The sequence below is a fragment of the Aythya fuligula genome, chromosome 13 (assembly GCF_009819795.1).
Source record: "Aythya fuligula isolate bAytFul2 chromosome 13, bAytFul2.pri, whole genome shotgun sequence".
Lineage (NCBI taxonomy): Eukaryota > Metazoa > Chordata > Aves > Anseriformes > Anatidae > Aythya > Aythya fuligula.
Genome location: NC_045571.1, coordinates 16,766,082 through 16,790,300, shown reverse-complemented (window position 1 = coordinate 16,790,300; position 24,219 = coordinate 16,766,082). Strand labels below are relative to the sequence as shown.

The following is a 24,219-nucleotide window of genomic DNA, read 5'->3' as shown; positions in this document are numbered from 1 at the left end:
AGTGAGGGAATATCCATTATTGAAAAGCAGGAGTAAAACCAGTGCTAGTGCTCCAGGATCCCAAGTGAGATTTGTTTTACATTTCCAGTAAATGGGGATGAGGGAAAAAGAAGAGAAGGAAACTACTGTTTAAATAAGTATATGGAGAATAACTTGGGATTGAGGCAAAATCCTATTAAAAGATGTAGTAAAACATAGTTACAATTTGTTTTTCGAGTTCTTCTGTTGGCTTGACAAGAAAAAGAGAAACAAAGCAAAACCACACAAGGCCTTCAGCAGAAAAAGACCTCCAACCTTATTTGTCACTCCTGTAAAAGTAGCTCCTTTTCATTCCCTACACCAGTCTCCACAACCACACCATTCCCAGTAGCCAAAGGAAGGCTTGTGTCTCGTATTTTCGTGCATAAAAGTGAATTACAATCTTTCTTGGAGACTGTCATCTGCAGTGGCCTCTCCATGACTTATCTGGGTGACCAAAGTAAGGCTGCTCAAGCAATATATTCTGTATGACCTTTGCAAAAATGCTGAGAATTCGTCCTATAGCCAGTGCATTTTTAAGAGGTTATTCCGTAACAACTCTAAAGCCAGTAGATGTATAAGATCTATGAGACTTTTCTCCTTTTGTTTTCAGCAGTTTACAAAAAGGCAGTGTCTGGGGGATGAGAAGCCATAGAAATAGCAATCGGGGAAAGGCGGGGAGAGCTCCCCTCTTCTGCAAGGCAGCCGCCTGCAAGGCAGCCGGCGCCAAAGTCGGGGGGACCTGGTGTTATGTAAATTGCTCAAACTCAGCCACAGCACATGCAGCATCCAGCCCAGCAAGAGGGAGACAAGAATCAGCTGAAGTTACTGTATGGAAACCATATTTTGGAGAGTTTTTCTCTAAAGTGGAAGGCTTAGAAAGGAAGCAAGCTTGACCTTCACAGTATGCAAAACTTTGGCTCTGGTCCTAGCTCTTTTCACATGTGAATAGTTCCTGTGGGGCCTCTTCATGTGCTTAGAGTAACAAACAATTTCAGGATTTAGACCTTCATCTGAATCAAGGGTAGCAGCAATACTTTCTGATATGAAAAAATATTTTTTGTTCTTCTTAGTAAAGTGATGCATTCGCTACATAGACATAGTTAATCCTACTCTGACCCTTCATTTTTATGACATTCTTGGTTTGATTCATGAAGGGGTTTTGCCCTTTTGGAGGGCACCAGTGTGCCTTCCGGATCAGTTAAATAAGCCATCAACTTCTTGAACTTTTTTTTTTTTTTTTTTTTTTTTTTTTTTTTTTTGCAAGGGAAACGACGATATTCACTTTTGGCTGTGCATTTCAAATATAGTTCAAACAGAACTGCTGGATCCATTGCAGCCCATCCCTAGCCACCACTCTGAAGAGCAGGATGTGCTGCTACCTGTCCGTGCTGCAGTGGCTGGTGCTGGTGGGCTCAATCGCTCTCAAGCAGGACAAACTGGCACATAGATCTGTATGGCTCCCAGTAATATTCAAATACCTTTCAGGAAAATGTTTTGGTTTGTTGTGTTTTGTTTTCAAGTTATAATCTTTATTTTAATGTAATCCAAGGCAAGGAGGACAAGTGTCCAAATAGTATCACTTGCCTATTTTTAGGTGCAAAACTGTTGTCTGTTGGAACATGCCTCTCATGGACTTGGCTGTTGTCGAAATCCCTTGTCACAACAGCTCAGCAAAACAGGTATGAAAAGGATTGACAGACAGTCTTAAACCGTGTGCCATCAACACTACGTAAACCAAACTGCATGCTGCTTTTGTATTTTGTCCCTTTGTTGCTTATGTACACTTTATTTCACATTTTATTAAAAAAAAAATGTTGATGAATAAGTGTATTAGAGTTGTGGGCATTATCCTCCTCAGCTTTGTGCTGCAGTGCGGCTGGGACACGAACCCTCTTTGTGGGTAATGTGCTAGTTTGTGCAAAATGAGGCACCTCTGCTGCATGGATATATATTGGACCAGGAAAACGAAGTGACAACTTATTTCCCCAAATTCCTAGAATTTAGTACCCAACATAGTAAAATACAATGGGCGATTGGTCAAACTCGAGCAACTGAAATACGACGTGAAAACGTAACCTAGAAGAAAAGGAATTACACCTGGTCTGTGGTATTTTAGCATGGTTAATGGCCATGCAATTGCTCATTCTGGTCCATGTTCAAAGCCTCCCATTGAATACAGGAGTTAACAGGTAAAAATGGAGGCAGTTCACTGAATGACTGGGGATTTTTACAAGGTGTTTTTAGAACTCTCTCATCCTCTCCCTACATACCTTTTTCAGAGAGATTGCGGTGTTTAAACTATATTTAGCTATAAAAGTGAGACATTACCTACATCCTGCTATAGCGGAGAAGGTAAATCAAGGCTTTCACATGCATTTCCAAACTATTTTTAAAGGACACATGCGAAAGATCAGGCTCTTAGGGTGAGTGTAAGTTGTCTCGTTCACCAGAACAGAGCCTAAAACTGCCTCCTCACCCAAGAGCAGAGTAGAGCGAAAACGCTATTTACCAATAATTGCTGCGTTCACTAAGAAGTGCCTACTGCAGGCATCTGGCAAAGCGCTGCCAGTAACTCAGGATCCCCCAGTCACTAAACCCAGCGCGGACGCCGAGCTCTCCCTGGGAGCGGGTTTCCTCACGGCCGCTCCTCACCGGCCGCTCTGCCCCACGCAGCCCCCGGCCGAGGGCAGCCCCGGGGCGCAGCGGAGCCCCGCGGAGCCTTTAGGGCCGCCGGAGGCTCCCGGCCTGGCCGTGGCGGGGGTCGCCCCGGCCCCAACCCCGCAGGGGCCGCCCCCTGGCGAGGCGGCGGAGCGGCGGCTCCGGGGGGATCCTGCGGGAGGGGGCGCCCGGCCGGGCCCGGCGCCGCCCCGCCCCGTGGCGGTGATGTCAGCGGCGGGGCGGGCCGGCCGGTAGCGGCGGCGCGGGGCGCGGGCGGCCGCGGCAGAGCCCAGCCGGAGCCGGAGGAGCCGGAGCCGCCGCCGCCGCCGGGACAGGGCGGGCTCGGGGCGCCGCTGGCAGCGCTGCCCGCGCCCTCCAGGGCCGCTGCGCCCGCAGCTCAGCCCCGGCAGGGAGGGGAGAGCCCGGCGGCGGCACCGGCGGCTTCCCCGCGGGCGGGAGGCGGCTGCCCGCTGCCCTCGGGGCTCCGCCGCTCTGCGCGGCCGGGCCGAGCATCCCCGCGCAACTTGGCCGGGCGGCGGGACCCCTGCGGACCCGTGCGGGGCCGCCACCGCCGTCCCTGCCTCCCGCCGGCTGCGAAAGCCAATAGGCAGCAAAACCCAACAGAAATAAAACAAACTCAGGCTTACCTAAAAGTTAGGAACCCCCATTTTTTTATTGTTTTTTATTTTTTCCTTTTTTCCCCCACTCCTCCTCCTTCCCCTTTCGGCCTCGCTCCCTATGCGGGAGCCGCCTGCGGCCGCTGCCGAGCAGGAGCCGCCGCGCTGGGGAGCGAGCAGCCCGTGCGGCGGGGCAGCCTCCGCAGCAGCCCGGCTGGAGGGACGGCCTCGGCGCTCACGGCACTGAAGGTAAGCAGGGGCGACAGAGGGGTTTTCGCACCCTTTTGTGTTGTACCTTCTGTCCGGCACCCTCCCCCCAACCTCCCCCCTCCCTTCAGCAGGGCATCGGCGGTGCCTCCGGAGAGGCGTGAATGGCACGGAGCCGACCAAGTGAAATGCAAGTCTGCTCCCTTGGAAAGCACATGGAGCGCACAGGCGATCGCAAAGATGTGTTTATTGCTGCTCCGCTACCATAACGCTGATGGTCTGTGCTCGCAGCGACGACAGGGAGCCAACTTGCACGGCTCAGGAGCGGGGAGACCCGCGGTCTGCCTCTGACGGGCGGCTGGCACTGGCTGCTACATTTTGTTGGATGTGTTCCCCCCACCGCCTCCCCAGAGCATCTCAGCGTCCTGTTTGATTTGCTGGGGTGTCGGATTTTTTTACGATTATTTTTTTAATTTTAATTTTTATTCTTATTTTTTTTTTTTATTTTCCCCCCAGATAGAGTGTCTGGTGTTAATGAGTGAGGGAGATGGGGAAAAGGAGAAAGAGAAGAAAAAAAACCCATATGGAGTATTTTATTGATGTGATCATAATCCTGTAATGGAGATTGCATTAAATGAGGATTGCATCAAAATGCCTATCTGCTGTGGGGAGACGGGAGAGCAGAAACTATGCTGGATTGTAAATGAAGTTCTTTGATTGAAGGATTTTCTTAAACCATGGAGAGATATCTGTAAGCTTAAAGTTGCTGTATATATGAAGTACTGGAATGGGATAAAACACAGATCAAGCTGAAATATTTTAATTTACTCGAGCTCCGGATGCAGTTAGAATTGGTTAGAGAGGCACTGCAGTGATGTCCAATGAATACTTGGTTTCAGCTATGGAGACCACAGAAAGGCAAGGGAAGAGGAGAACACAGAAAGGCAAGGATAAAATATTACTTAGCATTTGGGGAAGGATGCTTCATTTATGACTTCTGACATAATGGCACGAAGCCTACAGCCTGCTGGTTATGAGCAGAAACCTTGTAGGCGATCTGGAAAGCAGAGGATTTATCTCATTTTCCTTTTTGCAACCTTGACATAGTTGCCTTTAAGAAGTAGCTCCAAGTTATCTGACAGGAGGCAAACAGGGACTTATTTGCCCCTTCGGATATTAAAAGAAACTGTAAGCTTGAGAGAGAGGGACTTGACTCGTCTGATCTTGTCTTTCTGAGCTTGAGTTGATAATGCATTTTGAGTAATTGTTGCTGCTTATCTCAATTGGCAAAGGAGGGGAGAAGATGTTCAAGTTTACTGAACCAAAGCAGAGCTGAGGACAGTAGATAATATCAACTTACCCTTGCCTTCTTTTTTGCTGAATTTTATTCTGGCGTAGAAAACTGAGCCACAAAGAGCACCTTCTTCAAGCCTTATTGAAAGGAAACCAAGGAAACCCAAAGAGAACAGAAAGATTAAGCCAAAGATAAATCTTGACTTTTCTCTTTTCAGCGGTGGAAGTAGTGTTGATCTGTCAGGTTGCATAGGTCAAAGGAGATAAGAGATAAGTTGCTTATTTATTTACTGCTATTTTCACGCACACAAAGAAAGTTGTTGCACAAATAAACATCATGGACTGGGAAAGAACCAATTCTTAGAACCACCTAAATTATAACTTAAATAAACAAAAGAGATAAGGATACTGTAGGGATACTCAGTATCTCTGTAACTGCAGAAGAGCTGGTTAATGATAAAATTATGTAGAACAAAGCAAAATATCTGAGGTTTTAACAAGTAATTTGTTTTCCTGTTTGAGTTGTCTGCAAAACCAGAGCTAGTATCTCCACTGTTGAATGTCTCTTGTGCTGTGTATTTAGCGTAAAAAAAAAAAAAAGTGTGAATTTATTTATTTAAAATAATGAAATAAGAAAAGCAGCTTAAGTGTATTGAATTCCTCTTAAGCATTTTTTTTTTTCAAAAGGAGACTTCTTGTGAATGGTATGTAAGACATGGGTTTAGAATGTTCATGGATATACTCCAGGGAGCTTTGTGTTAGCTCAATAGGCAATAGGATCTTCTTCCAAAGAGATACGTGGAGAAGATGTGCTTAAATATCAAGCCATGTTCAGGTGAGACTGGTGGTATCTACATTTCAAGACCAACTGTTAGGCTGCTGAGGGGAATGATGCTTAATCTGGAAAATAAAGCAAGTATTCCTAGCTCATTTCTTAATGGGAATAATTCATTAAGTCATTGATTAATTTTACTTCTGTATGAATGTTCCAGATGTGACTCTAATTTTTACCAAGTAACAGCTGAGGAAAAAATATCTTTTGAGAAGTGTGGTTATCCATGCAGATCTGGATCTGTATATTTTTATAGAACTCTTTACTGCTTCATGGCTGCATTGTTCATCCTTGCAGCGTTTCTTCAAGTGTGAGCCTTGCTATAGTTAAAGGATAATTTATATTCAGTGTAGTACTGTCTGCTCAGTGGAATTGGCTTTATACATCACAGCCTCTGCAAAAAAGGAGATCAAAGATCTGAACCTGTGGTCCTGTATTGCATTTGTATTCTACGTGGACTTGTGTAATCTTATACTGGAGCCATTCATGCTCCCATAGTTAAGAATTATGTCGGTCTTTCCATTAAAACACCCATTTGTTTAGTAATTTAACTTTTAAAGACAGGCTCTAAGCTCAAGTTAAACACATTCATATAGTGTAAAAAAAAAAAAAAAAAAAAAAGTAGATATACGAAGCTATGAAGTATAACAATTGGCATTTGCTAATGTAGCACAATTAAGTTGAATTTATAGAAAGCTTAGTAGAAAGTAATGCCCTGCCTGAAAAAGGTAGAGATGAAAAGGGAAAAAAAAAATTCCTTTCAGATCTAGAAACCCTTTAGAACAAGGTGGGTGTTCATACCTGGATTTTAAAGGGGTCTACGATCACTAAGCAGGCAACAGGGTTTTCCAAGTAGAACAGCACTGGCTCAAAACAGGAATTAGTTAGATCTCAATTTACTGGTTCAGTCTGAGGTTGTGTTAGAACTGATGTCTTTGGCATTATTCCAGTTACTTCTTCTGAGTAGTTGGAACAAAACACAACTCCAAACCCCTTGTCTTGACCTGTCAAGTTACGCTTTCAATAAGCTAAAAAGGACAAGATGGTTTTGATTAACATTGATTGTCTGACACAGGTAATAAAAGGATTTGGGGGATGCTGGTGCTAAAGTATGCTTACCAGGTGGTTCACCTGAGAACACCACTGCAGAAATCATGCCCTTCCATCACATGTGCAGGAAGTGGTACAAATGGTCAGCTTACACTTACATGGAGCCCCCTTTCTTCCAGAGCATCCCAGAATCTTTTACAAGTGCCTGTCTCAGTTGGTCGTCTTCCAGCAGTGAACTAGTTGCTTCATCTCTGCAGACAAAGTAGGTGAATGCTTATAACCTCTTCATGTGTATTTTGGGTTAGAAGTGACAGGCTGAAAATACACATGGATTCAGTGTTATAGTCCTGTGTTCTGCGTAGTACCAGTGTTCAGTGGGCAGGTTCCAGATACAGCTTGCTGTAGTCCAAGTATTTTGGAGTGGATGGAATAAATGGTGTTGTTTGAATGAAAGACTTTTATCACTTAAAAATTGATAAGGGAGATTAATAGTCTGCTGTCCCAGTTACCACTTTCTGCAGTGACATCAGTAAGAGGGAATTTATAGCAGTTGTTTGTTTTCAGCGTGGTGAAGTAGTGGTGACTGTATCTTTCTTGCCACTTCTGAAAATTCCTGCTCCCTGCATATATAAAGGCAAGTAATATGAAGCAGGAAATTTAGGGTGGAAATGGGAATTTGATTATCCCTTAAGATCTGTGGGGGGACTCCCATTCTCATTATCCAATGGTAAAATAAGGAAAATAGGTTTAGAAGACAGTCTTTTTCAATTACAGTCTCTGAATTAGTGGAGTGACTTGCCAGGAAGCATAAAAGCTCCTATAGCTTTGAATGTTTTTTTTTTTTTTTTAAAAAAAAAAGCTCCTGTAAGAAGAGTATAAACTATCCTTAAAATTGTCTTTCAGGTGTTGTATTGTGAGCAATAGTCAAATACGTGGAAAATACATTTTGAGTGACAATAATATCATTTATTTTGTCTGGCAGAAGTGAATGATTATAATATTAATTTTTAAAAAACTTTTTAGAACAAAACTCTTGTCTAAATCGAGACAACAAATACTATTTTTCTCTAATTGTGCAGTAAGATTTCAGATCTGAATGGAAAGGAAGAACTTACCCCACTTGCAGGGGAAGTTTAATGGAAGTCCAGTAAAAATTAATATAAAAAACATAATATAGCTCTAAAAGAGCATGGAATGTAGTCTGTAGATACAATCAAATCATGGTAGTTTTGACAGTAAATAAGAAACTATAAAGGGTTTTCTGAAGTTGTGTCATAATTAAACATTCTTTTTATTTGAAGTCCTGCCTGTATCATTGCTTCTAATATCCTGTTGAATATTGCTATGTTTCAGGTACACTTAGAAAATAAATTTCTCCCTTAGATAACGTAAGACTTAGTCTTCTTGATCCAACAGAATCTGAGTCAAAGCTTCTTGCAGTCTGTGAAAACATTTCTGTTGGAACAGTGCCTTGAATAATTGCTTCTTACATTACAAAACATAACATACTTTAACTTCTGCCACTTGCTCAGAAGTTAAACATGTTAATATGGTATCGAAGGTATTGCTGTATAGGAGTTCTGCTTGCAAGGATGGCAGATCTTCAGCTGTTAAGCAGCAAGTACTTTTCATGGGAAGTTCTTTTTAAATTACTGCTATTTTCCTTCGTGTAAGTTATGACATACTCCACAAGGATTATTTCATTGCAAGTGGACCTAACTAACCTGATCAGCAGAGAGCTAAATATGTTCTCAGAGAGACAAATAAACATTGAGATTATTGCAGACTTCGGATTTCAGTAGTGAAAATGTAAGCGGAGGTGGGCCATTGAATTTAAAACCCATCACTCTGGGGTTAAATACAGCTAAGAAACTTGAGCTCTGCTAAGAAACTTAGCCTGCTTCGTTTACCTGCCAGGGGAATGTTTTGTGTTGAATACTGCTTTGATTTGACATGGCTGTTTAGGGAATGATTTTCTTCCTCTGAACTGGTCTAGAAATAAGATGTCACTGGTGATGTAGTTTGCAGTGTTTATGTTGCATCCTTAAGGACATAGGTTTATTATTTTTGCAAGAATCTAATTAGTAATTGCATGAGCTTTACCAAAGTAGCAGGAAATACATACTAAATAGAAAAAAATCCATGTAGAACTTTGCAATGCTTTAGGCACAGAGTATTTCATTTAACTAGCTACTTACACCATCATAGTTTCTGCTCTATGCTAGCTTGTTAAATTAACAGGTGTACGTATGGAAAGCTATGATCTGCTGGGTCTATGATCATGATACCTGGAAAGCCACACAGTCTTGTTTCCAGCATTAGTTCCTGGCACATAACATGCATAGTTGCCCACCAGAACAAAAACGGAAATTATTTGGGGGATGACACAAATACAGGTTCCATTAAAATGCAGGGTAGGGAAAAACTTAAGATACCAAAATAAATAAATAAACAAAGGCACCTGCCTACCTGTTAGTCTGTAGTAGATTTCATTAGATGCTAATCTCTTTTGATATTCCTCCTAAGAAGGGAGGCTTCCTGACTTTGAGAAGGAAATGAGTTTTATGTCTGCTAGTGGAAGTCATAGTTTAAACTCTTGTTTAGTCAATTGTGCACGATTTGTAATTACTTCTATAATTATATAAATACGTTTCTTCCTGTCTCTTGACAAACAATTATGAAACCATGTGTCCTGACAGGCTTACAGGTTGCTTTAATAGCTGGTTTTACTTTGGTATGTGGTAGGGTTGGTTGTTTTTTTCTTCCTGCAGGGGAGGGTAGCTTTGATAAGAAGCATGTGTCATGGGGAATGCTGGAATCACAAATGGGAAGGAGGTGTTAATCAGACACTTATGATGTTTACGACAAAAGTATTACAGTTGTCAATGTTAAATAGGGGAAGCGTGTGTCATCACATTCCCTAAATCTTAGTAGAAAAAATGCAGAGGAACTTCACCATTAAATCATGATGTAATAGGAACTGCAACATGCGTATATAGTTCTGGACTCAAATAATTTGGAACCTAAAGCTTGCTGTAGCAGCTTGTTCAAATTATAGCTGCTGCAAGTAATTTGTAAATGTAAACAAGGTGTAAGTCATGAAACTAAAGCTACCATTAAAGGGAGTAACGGCTTTATTTTGTCACTCATTTAATTGACCCTTAGAAGATGTATGTTGCAATGTACCTTATGTTCCAGATCTTAATTTACAACAGCAAAGTAATAATTCTGGGGATGAAAATTGGGAATGAAGTGCATAAAACTCATTTTCTGTCCATCTTTCTGCCTTGCTTGCAAGTGAGACTTTACCAGAGTGAATGGACATCTACTAAGGGCTTCAAGTTAGTTTTCTGTTATCTGAATTCTGCTACAGGACATTAGTTAAGTGCTTGTATATATGCAGAAGTATTACCATTAAAAAGGAATTATTACATAAAAACGATAATTCTTTTTCTAATAATAATTCATTTTTAAAATTAATGTTCAGGAGATGTGTAATTTCATGACTTTAAAAAAAAAAAAAACTGGAGAAAAAGTAAACCAAACAGTTTGTGTTCTAGTTAGTTTTTAATAATTTAAAAAGCCAACTGAGAATGGCCTTTTCCTCTGGCCAAACAGAAGTTGAAGTATCAGATATTGCTGCTTTATCTTCTGTGTTTCTATTGTAAACTTGAGGAGGAAAAAATCATGTGCAGTTGAACAATTATTAGTTAAATCAGAGGAGTCTTTAGGTAGTGGAAAATGAGTGTAAAACTTGTATATAATCTAGAGTACTGATGACTTCAGAACAGAACTATATATAACATTCTTGGTATTTGCATGCTGTTAGGTAATTCTCACATTCTTCATATATATATATGCCCTTTGAAAAGACAATATGTCTAGGAGAACACTAAACCATGCTTTCTTAACAGAACTTGTCTTTAAAATACCTCTAAAAAGGCTACAGAATCATGGCCTATCAGTTTTAAGAGTTTAGCTTCAGCTACATATTAAAGAAAAACATTTTAAAGAACTGCTCTGAAGGTACACTTAAAGCATAACACAAAGTATGTTTGAATGAGTTTATAACTCAAAGTGTTTCAACTAAGAAGAAAATAACCTCCAAACGATGTTTGGCATATCGGGGGAAAAAAAAAATGACCACTTCAAGCAAGTGCATGTGAGTCAGAAAGAAAAGACATTAATAGTCTTTGTCAAAGAAATGTGTTGCTAGTGTGTAGTCAGAAACTGTTGTTTTCTTAACTGGGGAGTGAGGTTATGATGTGTCAAGCATCCATGGTCTTATGATGAGAAATAAACCAGTAATATCTTCCATCTGTACTTCTGTGTCAGTACTGAGACATATGAGCATCACTGAACAATCTGAACCCTGTGTGCTCAAGGAAGAGATTTTCTTGGTGACTAAATACAAATGATTCTCAAAAGAGTTTGGGTGTTGTTTGCTTTTGAATGTTTTAATGAAAGAGTTTAAAAATTCTTGCTTTCTGAAAAGAAAATAAATTTATGTGATGTCCACTCCTTTTCACTACTTTAACATGACTGACTTGTTTATTTGAGCATAATATTGTAAAAGTATTAATTTAATATGTTGATGAAAGCTTTTATATTATTATTATATTTACAAATAATCTCAAACTCTTTTTTAAAAACAATGAGGAAATGACTGTAAGATAATAAAGAGTTCATACTCATTAATGGTAAAGAAAGAATCTTAGTTTCTCTACGTTGTTTGAGAACAATGTATCTTTGAATTAACTTTCTTAATGGAAGTTGAGAATCAGGAAATTAATGAGTTTTATAATGCAACTGAGGCAGGTCTATTTTTCAAAAGGATTTTCACAGTTTGGATACACAAAGTCCTATTTTCAAAGTGAATTTGCCTCTTAAACAATCTAAAGCTTGTTTATTTCAAAGATATTTTTTTAATTGCCATTTTTGTTGAAGACTAGTTATACTAACAACTTGCACCTCACTCATGTTTTCTTACATTTCTTCAGTATTAAGGTTATTAAAACTAGTCAGCATCAGGTATTTAAAATATGGTGTAACTCAAGTGCAATAATTCTACTCAAAAACTAAAAGCAAACTATGCACATAAGGTAAACCTTTGCAATCTTCACCGAAGTTGCACAGAATAAACATGTAAAGTGGATGATTGTCCTTTTGACTCTTTCTGTTCTATTCAAGTAGGTTTAAAATACTTCAACAGAAAAGAGGAGAAGAAGGAGCAGAAGAATTAGAAAAACTGTGATAGAAATGTATCTCTTTTATTAAGACTATACGGCATCATGATTTGTTAGATTGGGACCTATTACTTCTCACATTCTGTATTTCATGGCTCACCAAACAGAGTTCAAGCATTGAACAGCCTTTAAAGTTGTGTTAAACTTGAACACAGCCTTCAGAATCAAGTTTACAGAGTACCTGAGGTGATTGTACCTAAACGGGAACAGTTCTAAACAGTTTTGTACCTTCTTTCTCCTGCTTCCATCCATTAGGCAATTTATTTCACAGTTTTGGACATGGAAGTGTATTTGTATTTGACCATTGTTTGAAATGTGGTTGGATTCAGTTTAGTTTCTTTGTGTGCATTGCTTCTCTTAACATCTCCATGAGTGATGGAAAGAGGTGTGATAGCAGAAGATTCACCCTGATTCACTGTTACTAAGCTGAACATCCAGCACTGGAAAAGATGATCGCTCTAAGCATGTGTTTCAATCAAAAAGAGATCACTTTTACTTTTTGCTTGTCAGAACTTTAAAATCCAGTTTGTCTAACTGAGACAATAAACAGAAGTTAAAACAGAGGAGGAGGGGTTGACTTCTGTCAGTTCTTTTACTTTGCACTAAATGCATATAAATTTACAATAGCTCAAATAGTTCTTATTTATTATAGTCTATATAGGGTGGACTAAACCTGAAATCATTTTTATTGTCTTAAGTTGGAGAAAAAGGTAAACGTGCTTGTAAACTTGTTGCAATAAGACGGTGCTTTTGTGATTGTATTGCGTTACGCAGCTCAAATTCACTAAGAAGTTTATGACAAAATGAATTGAATTTGGTTCCCATTTTGTGTTTGAGTAGTGTTCTTCTGAATCACAATGTAGGTTATTTTAAAATTGCCAATAAACCTTTATTAACAACATATTAATGCTATGTGGGACTGCTTATTTTCTTGTAAGGTATTACACAATTTGTTCAGTAACTGCTTGCTATAGGTACTTTTTTCTCTTGCTAACTTAAAGCAAGTTTCAGGTTTTGTTTATTGTTGTTTAATGTCACTGTGAAAATATAAACAAATAGAATGCTTTCCTGTTAAGTCTAACAAAAGATTAAAAATGCTGGGTTTTGTTACGAGTCTCCTTAATATATTAAGGTGGTATTTTCATTGCACTATACTTAACAAAAATAAATATTTAAAATTCATGGCTGAATCAAAAATAGTGCAACATCAGTCTGAAAAAAAAAAAAAAACATTTACAGTCTCAGTTCCTTATGTGTAATTCATTTTGGCAGGTACAGTAAGTTTTATTGTATTATAAACACTAAAAAAGCTTTAAAGAAATCGTTGAAAAAAAGTTTAGAGTAAGTGATTTAGATGAAGCTGTTGTGAGATTAACTAAATTCTAGAAATTCAGTCACATCAGAGAATTGGATCTATGTCTTTATTTAGTCATTGCTGTAATAAAAGTCATTGCTACTGACCAAACTGCAAGGTAGTGGTTGATGGACGTATCAAACATGAACAGAAACTACTTTCTGAACAGTTTAGGACACTTCAGTGGTTAAACTGATAATTGTATCTGAACATCTCTTTAAATGCTGTCCATGTGGTTACATGTATATATAAGGAATATGTATTGCCATGACCTTACAAATTTGTCTGAATTTGTAAGGCAAAGTGTAAGAAGCCTCTAATGAATAGTGAAGTCAAAATTTCAGATGCTTTTGCAAATGGCATCAGAAAGTTACTGTTGTAGTAAAGTACCTGCTGAAGAGCCGAACACTTATTAGACATGCTTAGATATTTCTTTGTTTGATTGCTGAGACAATTATAAATTTTAATAGAATATTTTTTGATCTGTAAGAAGGGGTTAAGGATGGCATCATCTTGCAGACCATAGTTGTCATTTTCTCCTCTTTCTTTTAATAAACAGAGCTTTGGCTCTTGTAGTTCTTACAACCTCAGCTGTAACTATTTTGGGGGGAGAAACATGTCAAGTCATTTCTGTGTTGGCAACAGCTAGTTTCTTTCTCAGATTATAGAGATGTTACTCAGCTTTATGATGGGAGCCCTAGTTTTATTGAGTTCTTCTTTCAAATTGAAGAGTTGCATTCTGTCCTTGATGCCAGTGTGATTTCAGGCTGGGTTATGCATGCTAATTTGCACTAGATCAGTTTTCTATTTTCCTGAATCTAGAGCAGTGTTTTCAACTGTTTCTTAGCAATAAAATTCATCCTGGGTTAGGTGTGAATTATTTGAAGCTCAAAGAGAAGGTAATGTTGGTAGTAAACCAAAAGAAGTATTGAAGTGCTTTATCCTTTGTTTTTGCATTCTAAAAATAAATAATAATATTAAGAAGAACTATTGGAAAAATTCAGACCTAATGAAACTAGACTAGGCCACTAAGCAGCTTAATGTAACTTAGAAACTTTGAGCAGGTTTGGCTAGACTGTATCTCCAGACAAGTCTTCCAACCTGAATTTTTCTGATTCCATGAGAAAGCCACTAACTCTTCCATGTAAGACATACTTTTTCCCTTTGTCTTGATTGTTTTTTTGCTCAAATCCAGTAGCTTGCTATATCCTGTGGATCTCATTGTTCAAGGAGTAGTGAAGAAATGAGGGACAGGAAGAGGAACCTGCTAGTGAACAGGAGAGAGCTGTCATTTCTGTTCTTGAACTTGGATCTTAACATTGTTTGCTATTCCTGTCTCAGTGTGTGCTATCTGATGTAATTTTGGAGGCCTCCTTGAACTTAGGTTAAAGACAAGCTCACACTTCAGCAAGTCATCTGTTCACTGCCTTTCTAGAGTGCTGTTCTAAATACAGTTTAAAGTACTGCTTTTGATCCGTGAAACACCTTTTAGTTTTATTTTGATTTCTGGGGAAGACTTGCTGTGTGATTTTATTCTTCTGTAAAAAAAAAAAAAAAAAAAAGTAGAAGAGCAGAAGCTTCAGCTTTAAACATCTGAGCTGAGGGCAAGAAAACTTGAGATTGATTCTTTTCCCTTAGTCTTACAAGACCTAAGTTAGTTGACATTCACAGCTGTAAGACAAACCCATTAATCTGTATTTTTCTGAGGGTTTTCTGGAGTGGACACATTAGATGGAGTGTAATTTTGTTTGTATTTGTGAAGAGTATTCTGCTGATGCTTCATGTTGATGATTTAGTGCTCTTTACTACAAGAGTGTCTGGAGGTTGACACATTCACTACAAAAATGCACAAAATTAGGTTTCTGGAGAGGGATTTATCCATACAATCCATACAATATGCTAAGAGAAGGGATGATAAGATAAGACTGAGAAGAGACGATATTTTTATAGAAATAAATTTTATTAGTTTCCCTAGACATAAGATAAGACCGCTGTAAATGAAGCTAAAGTTCTTCAAAATTCTTATCAAAAGCTGAATTTTTAAACTCATCAAAGGCCTGCCATTTTCTGTTGAAAAGCATCCTAGAAGCTACCTCTTTAGTTCAGTGTACTCATTCTGCTTAAATATTATTACTTCACTGTATTGAAGCTCCTAAATAGTACTCGCTGACGGTAATGGAATGAATGATCTGAGTTCAATGAGGTATGAAAAAAGACCAGAACAAGTTGTCTGGGGAGGTATGTGCGGTCACTGTTCTGGGATGTTTTCAGCACCAGAATAGATTAAAAACCTGAGGAACCTGCACAGACTTCATGGTTGACTCAGCTTTGAGAGAGATCGGACTAGGTCGCCTTAAGAGGTCCCTTCTGACTTGAATCATCCTATGATTCTAGGTCTTATTAGCTCATAATATATTTAAGGATATCTTTGACTATGCAAAGAGCCTTCCATTTTTTCCCTGAGTATGATAATGTTGTAGGCTGTTATTTACATGTCTTAAGACAGATCTGCAGACAGATACGCTGTGCTATATGGCATTTTGGGATTATGGTATTTGGAGACTGAAAGAGACTTTGCAAGCATTTTCCTAAAACCTCAAAAATGGAATAGGTATCCCTGAGGGAAGAAAAGGAATTTTGTTAGATAGCCTTTTCTAAATTTGTCCTTTTTTGTCTTCTTTTACTCCGGTGTAACAATACTTTGGTATGTGACTGTATAAGCAGTTACCTTTTAAAGAATCCTTACTCTTTCAAAACCTCCATTTTATTTTCTGTTTCATCATGGAATTATTCGTCAATGCACGCAGGCAAACCAAAACTGGGCACTGAGAACTAGTGGTGAAGGTTGCTGAGTCTGAAGTAGCTTCTTTTTTTTTTTTGCTTGTTAAAACTAGATTAGATTGTCTTTCAGGTACTTCCACTTATTTTCCGTGCTGTCTGTACCGCATGGTACCATTGGTACATTTTTTTTTGGTAAATGTCTAAAAGGGACATAATAGTGCATATGCTAAATCTAGCTGAAATCTACCTTCAAAATTTACTTCCATGTGTTTATGTTTATATTATCCGTGTGTTTATTTGAGCCAATTTTAACTGAAAGCTCAGCAGAACACTGAATGCACTCATTTAGTGTTTTCTATCTATGATTCTTGCTGTACCACTTAATTATCCATTTTGTTTCTGCTTTCTGAACAAGAATCCTTTCTCTTCCTTTAAAAATACTTAGGTGTTAATAAAATACTGTGATAGATCTCTGCTGTCTGCAGTTTATTTGTAATTGCTTGGTCAGTAAACACAGTTGTTACATAATGATGGACTGTTTCCTGTTACATTGAGGAAAGTGTCTTAATTATTTGTTTGTCTTAATGAGTGTAAAAGACTGCATTGCATTTATAACATAGATTGTCTCAGACTGACATTTTGAGGAACCCCCTCCCCCCGGATTTTAAGTAGGCAATAACAGCAGGTGGTTTATTGAAAAGTCTTTGGAAGGCCAATAGACTAAGTCAAAGTTTCCTTGACTTCCAGGAAGTACCCTACAGTGGGACTGTTTTTCTAACAACAGGAAATTTAATAATGAAGCACTAATGAACAGTATGTCTTAGAACTTCATAAATATGCCAAACGTTCCATAGAAGAAGTATATTCTGTTTACAAAAAAAAATAAAAAATCTGCAACATTCACTATCTGCTTGTTAGCATGTATTTTAGACATGGGACTTAGGCTTGCTTTAAGATGATCAACCTGGATGGTACTGAATATAAAGACGTCAATATAATTACTAATCTCAGCAGAAAATCATTTTTGCTGTTTTTTTTTTTTTTTTTTTTTTTCCCTCTGTGTGGAGGAGGGGATGAACTGGTTTTCTATTATTCTTTATAATTTAGGTTTTCTATTTTTGCCATCAACTGGGAACAATTCCCAGTTACTTTCCTTCCTTCATATATTCAGGGATGGGCCATCTTACAAGACAAATCTTAATAAAAGAGATGCCCTGATGAGCCAGTATGAACTAGTGGTAATTCAGCAAAAGCTATTCCTTGACTGTTGATCAGGAACACGTTCAGCTTTGGATATGAAGTGAACTACTGGACATTATTCTAATGCTAATCCAAACTGTCTCTAAAGATATTATAAGTATTCAGTTGTAGCAACTTCATATTAAATGCTCTGAATGAGGCATGTGTATATGAACAGATTCTGTTTGTTGTTGCATTGGTGCAACTACAAGAAAATAGTGTTATGCAAATATAAGTTACTATCCACAGACTCAGAACCCTCGCAGCTGTTCTGATCCTTCCCTTGTCTGAATCAGCATAATTTTTTTTTTTGAAAAGATACTTCATTGCAATCACAGCTAGGCAAGATGGTGTAATTTATATGTATAGTTACCATCATAGATAATATATTTATGAGCTGCATAACCATGGGGAAATCACAGATTTTCAATTTCTCTTGGAAAATGTTCATTATTAGAAGGTGTTACTGGAGTATTGTTTGTTGTAAGAGAAGAAAATCAAGTTCAAGATTTTAATGAATCTCTTGAGAGAATCATCAGATTTACAGGTTAAAAAAGCTGTAAACATTCTACTGGGAGTAGTCATTAAAGAGAAGATGAATGTGAGCTATCTGTACTTTTCTTATGAAACAGAAATCTTGAGGATGATTTACAAACCAAAAATGTGTTTATCTTTAAATGGTCTGTATTGCTGCATTATATAATGAAATACAAAGTAAGGTTAAAAGTAAGTCTTGTTAGCAAGATGAGATGCAGTTTCACTGTTTCGTTTGGGAAGCTTATAGGTAAGTCAGCACGGATCGGAATGTTTGTGGAAGAAGCCTGAGAATATTGCCTTGATTTCTAAGTTTGAAAAAACATTAGAGTGGAAAAAAAAGATCCTTCCTGCATAGTTAATCATCTTGGAGGGCCTTATGTTGAAAATTTGATTTTCTAAGTTAAATAAAAAAGAATTAATAAAAGATCTGTAGATTAAATAAATTCGATGAAAACAGTTCAATTCTCTGGTGAGTTACTTTTTTGTAATCAGAAAGTGACAGCATAGGACTGCAAAAAGACTTGCTTTTCCACAAGGCACTTCATACCTTTGATTATTCACTCAGGCTTGACTGAACCAGCAACATACTAGTAAAAATTCATAATTTGTGATGAAATGGTTTGTTTAATCCTTGCTTTTCTTCTGATGTATTATAGATGCAGTGAAGGGAACAGTTTAGATTTTGTTGCTAATAAAAAAAAAAATTGCAAATTTTGAATTCATCAAATATTATTGCTTCAAACTTTTAAATTGGTCATCTAAGACTTGTGAACGTTTAATTGAAGCTCTCATCTCCTGCTTCTTCAGAAAGCTCTAGAACTGTCATGAAGAAGCCACTTTGTAGTTTGGGTGAATTTTTGGCATGAGTTTTGTTTTGTTAGGGTAACTCTTCAATGGAACACATATGTAATGAAAACTTGGATAACAGCAAAACGTGAACTGTGTCCTAACTGCAACTGTTGAACATAACAGTAGTTTTGAATTCATTCAGCTTTTGAATAGGTCACACCCTTTGCAAATAATATGAATAACAAACTGCTGTATTCAGTGCCTCATCATTATGAATAGTGTGTATTTCAGCTGACGTGGCCATTCCCGGTATGATTTTACTAGTTCCATACATGACTGTGAGTCTGGGCTTTTTGTCATACTGTGAATATTCAGTAGTTCAAAACAAAATCACCACAATAATGAGAGGATTGATGCTTCTTAATATTTTTATAAAGATTACCTGCCACTGAGTACTTGATTTTTTTAAGATCTGTATGTGCATTTTCCTTTTTGTACTAAAAGCATGCATGTGTTACTTATGTCTATGCATGGACATGCTGTTGTCATAAGTCTTACTATTATACATTACCTATATCCTTGGTCTGAACTAAACATAGTGCTTACAGGTTTGGGGCAAACTTCTTCATGAAGCATTCCCAGCAAAATTCATTGCTGAGATATCAATGTGCAGAAAATTCTTAAGTAGACTTCAGTCATGGCATTTTGAAGTGTATGATGATGAATGTAAATCAGGACAAGAATAAGGAGATCAGGTTTCTTCTGGTTTAAGACTGAAATATCACAAAATGTAAAGGAATACTGTCATTCATATAGAATCAATTTTGTGATGTAGACTGTTAGTAAAAGACGAGTAACAGTCTTGTGTTTTCTAGTGGCATTATCTGTGTAAAAATAAAGAACACTGAATCTAACAAGCTGCAACACTGATATTTAAGACATATACAATGTTATTTTAGCATGAATTTGCACTTAGACCATCACTTCTCCAAGTGACTGGAAAACATTACTCTAGTTCTCGTGTATACACTATCTCCTACCTGCTTGTCTCCCACTGACTCCTTCTTTTCTGCGGGTATGGGCCCTAAAAGCAACATCTCTTTTTATGAAAGCAGTAGATATGAAAAAAAATTATTTGAAACCCTGTGACTTTTTTCCTTCAAAAAGGCTTGCAAGTGTTTTTTTTTTTTTTTTAATTATTTTATTTTATTATTATTATTTCTTAGGAAAAATGCCAGCTAGTGCACAGTTTGGCTCTCAGAGCCTAGTGTTAAGGTTAACAAGTTGTCAATAGCTGCATGTTGCCATTATCTCAAAACCCTGCTGCTTTCAGTTCAGGATGAGGGGTCTAATAAGAATGTTCATTGTTTTCTTTTTTTTTCTTTTTTTTTTTTTTTTTCCCCATGCTTCTCTTCCTCAGCAGTTACCAAAGAGTGTGTTTTAAAAGTTGAATGGCTTTTGATGGGGGTGTTGATTAAATTGTTTTATCTTATTGGCCAGCATGATGCTGAAAGAACAGCAAATAGTTCACTGAGATGGGGAGCAACTACTCCCCAAACCTGCCACTGTTTCTTAAAGAACTATTTATAAGAAGAAATCTAATTTTAGAGTAATTTTACTCTACAAAATTAAATTCAGTGTTAAGAAAGCAGAATATATTTACATTATGTAGCACATGCACTCATGTGTAAGACTTTTTATAGCAGTAAAACTGTGCACATGTTGATGGATGCCTGTTGAGACATGCTGACAAAAAATGGGTCTTATCTATCATGTATCATTCAAAATTACAGTATCTGTTTTTTCAAACAGAGAAAGCCTATGTAAAGTATTTAATGAAACAAAATATTTTCAGTGCTTAAGAGCCGTTTGCTGTTCTTTTGGGATATCCTATGTATTAGCTTTTTGATATATTGCTCAGTGAAATGCCAACTTTGGGAAAAGGCTGGTAAATTAATCCTTGTTAGCGTATTCTTGTCATCAAGCAATCAGTGTGAATTTGACACTGATCCAGGAAGAGTTAATGTATTGAAATTGAGTTCTACATGATCATTTTTTTCCAAAAGAAAGCGCTAACACTGACTATTAAGAAACCCTAGACTTGTGTGTACTAAAAAATCTGAAGGTTGATGTCATGAATATATAGAAAAGCATCATATAATTTAATTTGAAAGAATTAAAATGTTCCAAGTAGACAAAATAATAGTACTAACAACAGTACAAGAGTGACTAATCTAACAGACTACCTAACCAGGAGCAACAAAAGTCATATGAGACTTCTCTTTCCAGGAGATTCTGATGCATCAGAATAAGAAAAGAAAAACAAACTGGGCAAACCTCACTGCATTAATGTTATGTGTCAGGAGCTGATTTTCAGTCATTAATTAGGTTATGCCCATTTCATGTGGGAAAATTATTAGAGTTCAGGAAAAAAAATAGAGTACATTGTGTTACTCAAGAGCACTGTTATGTCATTGTCTGAGATAATGTTGGACCCTACCTTAATTCTGGTAAATTTACAATGGAGCAGGAGAGGAGGAAAAAAAGAGCAGAGCCCTAGATGAAAACTTCATAGATGTGAAGACATGGTTGCAGATGTACATGGTCAGCAAGCCAAAGAATTTAGATGAATATGCTGCAATACCAAGGCTAAGTGCCAGGATGAAGTGAAAGTGTTCAAGGAAACCATGGCATCGGAGCTTCATAATAAAGAGAAGCTCTGGAGCAAGACATGCAAATACTGAGGAAAAAATATCCAAGAGCCATGGTACATTTTGCCAAGCTAGCAGAGAGCAAGAAACAAGGCAAAACATTAAATTCTCATGAAGAAGCACCCCAGTGTTCAAGAAAAATGCTAATCTGTTCAGATAAAAATATATGGTTCTAATGCAGAGTGCTTAACAGGTAAAAGTTAAGAGTACAATAGCATCAAACTGAATGCTAGAACTGTGGAATTTCTTTGGTGCCTTACACACTGAATAGTTGTGCATTTTTTTGTCTGTATTTAAGAAGTAGCAAGGTGACTGTAAGATAAATAGTATCCTGTAACTGGTGTGGAAATCTGGTGAAGGGAAATGAGGTGCAAGAACCGAAGACACTGCACTTCTAGCTTATTTTCAGGCAAAATATGACAAAACTGTAGAACAAGTGAGATAGGTATAAATTCATGGAGGCTCAACTCAACCTGAAGTAAACTTGTCTCACTAATAATGGTTGCAGAACCAGTGATGATAATTTACGTGTGAAATTGTATCAGTTGTTGTGGTTCAGTGCACCTTGAAAGGGAATACTGTACGTATTATATACATGTTGATGTCCATAGAGCTGGAAATTTGCCATTTGTCTATGCATTTATTTTCATTAGAAATTGCTGTGTTGCCAATTGTATAGACTATAAACTACCACTTTATGCAGGGACTGACTTAGATTGCCAGTGATACTTTTTGGATAGTTGCAGAGCTCTTCATGAAGATTTTTAGTATGATGTCAGTAAAGACAGTTTATTGTTTATTCTTTTCCTTTTCTCTAGTTGTTTTTTTTTTTTTTTTTTTTTTACAGTTCTGATTAGTGTCAGTTATCAGTATGACATAAATACTACCTCACTTGATAAGACCTGTGTTGTTTCACTTATCCTCATCTGTTTCTTCTGACAGCAAATGACCTACACTTCCAGAGTATACAACACCTTGTGTTCTGTGCAGATTTTGACAGATTGATTGCAACAGAACATAGATATATGCGTTTTGCTCACAGATTCAACATGAAATATGGAAAACGTATTTTGATTACCATCTTTCAGAATGTCCTTTTCATGGAATAAAAAGGAGAGATGTCTGGTGCAAGGTTTTTAAAATCTTTAGAGGCTAAATCACACAAGGAAGGATCCTTCAGATTGATAAACAATGGCCTTGGAGCAGCTGATATTTCCTCTTTACCTTTCAAGTGTTTGCAATGTTGTTCTTTAACACTGAATGGATTATAACTCCATAAACATTGGAAATTTGTGGGAGAATTACTGGAGATTCAGAACAGAATTTGTATATAGTCCAAGTCTCTCTTGGGCAAATATAACACAGTGGAGACTTGGGAAGAATGTAAATGATGTAACCAGGCTCAGCTTCACAAGAGATTTAGAAAAAATATTTAGCTTCCCAGAATGAGATCTGGGCAAAGAAATTTTGTCTTGACCAAAGGCAGCAACTCATCCAATTTATGTTCAGTTGTGCTGCAACTCAAGCCTCCACTTCTGCTCTGTTCCGTTCCACCCAAAGAGCTTTCTTTTTTTTTTGTTTTTTTTTCTTTTCAGAAATACCATGTGCTTTGACCCAGATGATTAAAATTAATTAAAATATAATTTTGAACAAGTTCTGGCATATTGTAATGACATAAACAATTAAAAATACTTAAATGATGAATCTGTGCTCTAACAGCCAGCTGCAAAATACTTATAAATGGAGTATGTTAAACCATTTAGATAATCCAAATATTATGTACAACAGATCTTGTACTAATTCATTATGAAAACAGCAATTTCATTTAATCATTCATTAGCTATTTATAAGGTGTCTACATAGTAAGTATGCATACAGATTATTGTTCAGCATGATGGCCAGTGTAATGATTGCAAAAGTGTCACCCATGTGTAATCACTAACATTTGTTGGTTTGTTGTTTTGTGGTGTTTTTTTTTTTGTTTTTGTTTTTTTTTTTTTTTTTTTGGTGATCATTGTTTTCAGCTTACTGGAGTTACCAAAATGACTGTAAGTTATGGTTTTCAAACATGTATGTGTAATAAAGTGAACGAGTCTGACTTCCTAAGGGGGAAAAAAAAAATCAAAATACTCAAATTATAGCAAGTAATTTGTTATTAATTTCTGGAATGTATATTTACCGCTTCCATCGAGACAGTAAAGCAGGTAGTTGAGAATCACTGTAGACTGTCTGTTCTTGGAGGTTTTAAAGGTCCAACTGGCCACAGCCTGAAGCAGTCTTTCTGGAGCTCAGCACTGGCACGTACAATGCACTTACAATGACTTATATGAAATTACATCATGATGAAACATGAAATTTTATTGTCTTTTAGTATTAATTTGTAACATTAACTTCCAGAAGACAGTTACCTGAAGTTTAGAATGAACTGTTCCTTAAATGCATGACTGCAGTGAATTGTAATACTTGTCCTTAAAATGATGTAAGGAAAAATCACAACTACTGAGTACTCAGCCCTGAGTCCTGAAATCTTAAAAGTGGATTGCATGACAGACCATTCATAGGTAGCAGAATTGGCAACCAGCATCTAATTCAGTTTCGGTAAGCAAGGAAGCCAATAAGCTAAGTTATGATCTTGTATTCTTCAGAAAGCAAATCAAGGAGGAGGCAAATCACATTTGTTAGTTTAACAGACCTTGGAAAGCTCTTACTTTATAGTGCTGCCTGATTCTGTACATCATGTGAATATCCATGATGTACATCATGTGAATTTGCTACTAACAAACTAATCTCTAAACTACTTTTCAATTTATACTTGACTATGTTGATTTGCGTGTATGCAGAAAAGAGAATGATTTAAACACAAATCTATATTCTCATACTTGTA

The 24,219-nt window shown here is 37.4% G+C and overlaps 1 protein-coding gene across 3 annotated transcripts in view; it reads left to right on the top strand.

Annotated features, from left to right (window-relative positions):
- The first annotated feature begins 3,101 nt into the window (after positions 1–3,101).
- PCDH11X (protocadherin 11 X-linked) overlaps positions 3,102–24,219 on the top strand; it is a 473,826-nt gene continuing 452,708 nt past the window's right edge. For all 3 annotated transcript variants that reach the window (XM_032196196.1, XM_032196195.1, XM_032196197.1), the window contains exon 1: positions 3,102–3,545. The gene's annotated coding sequence lies outside the window, so the exon portion shown is untranslated. The remainder of the gene's footprint in view (positions 3,546–24,219) is intronic.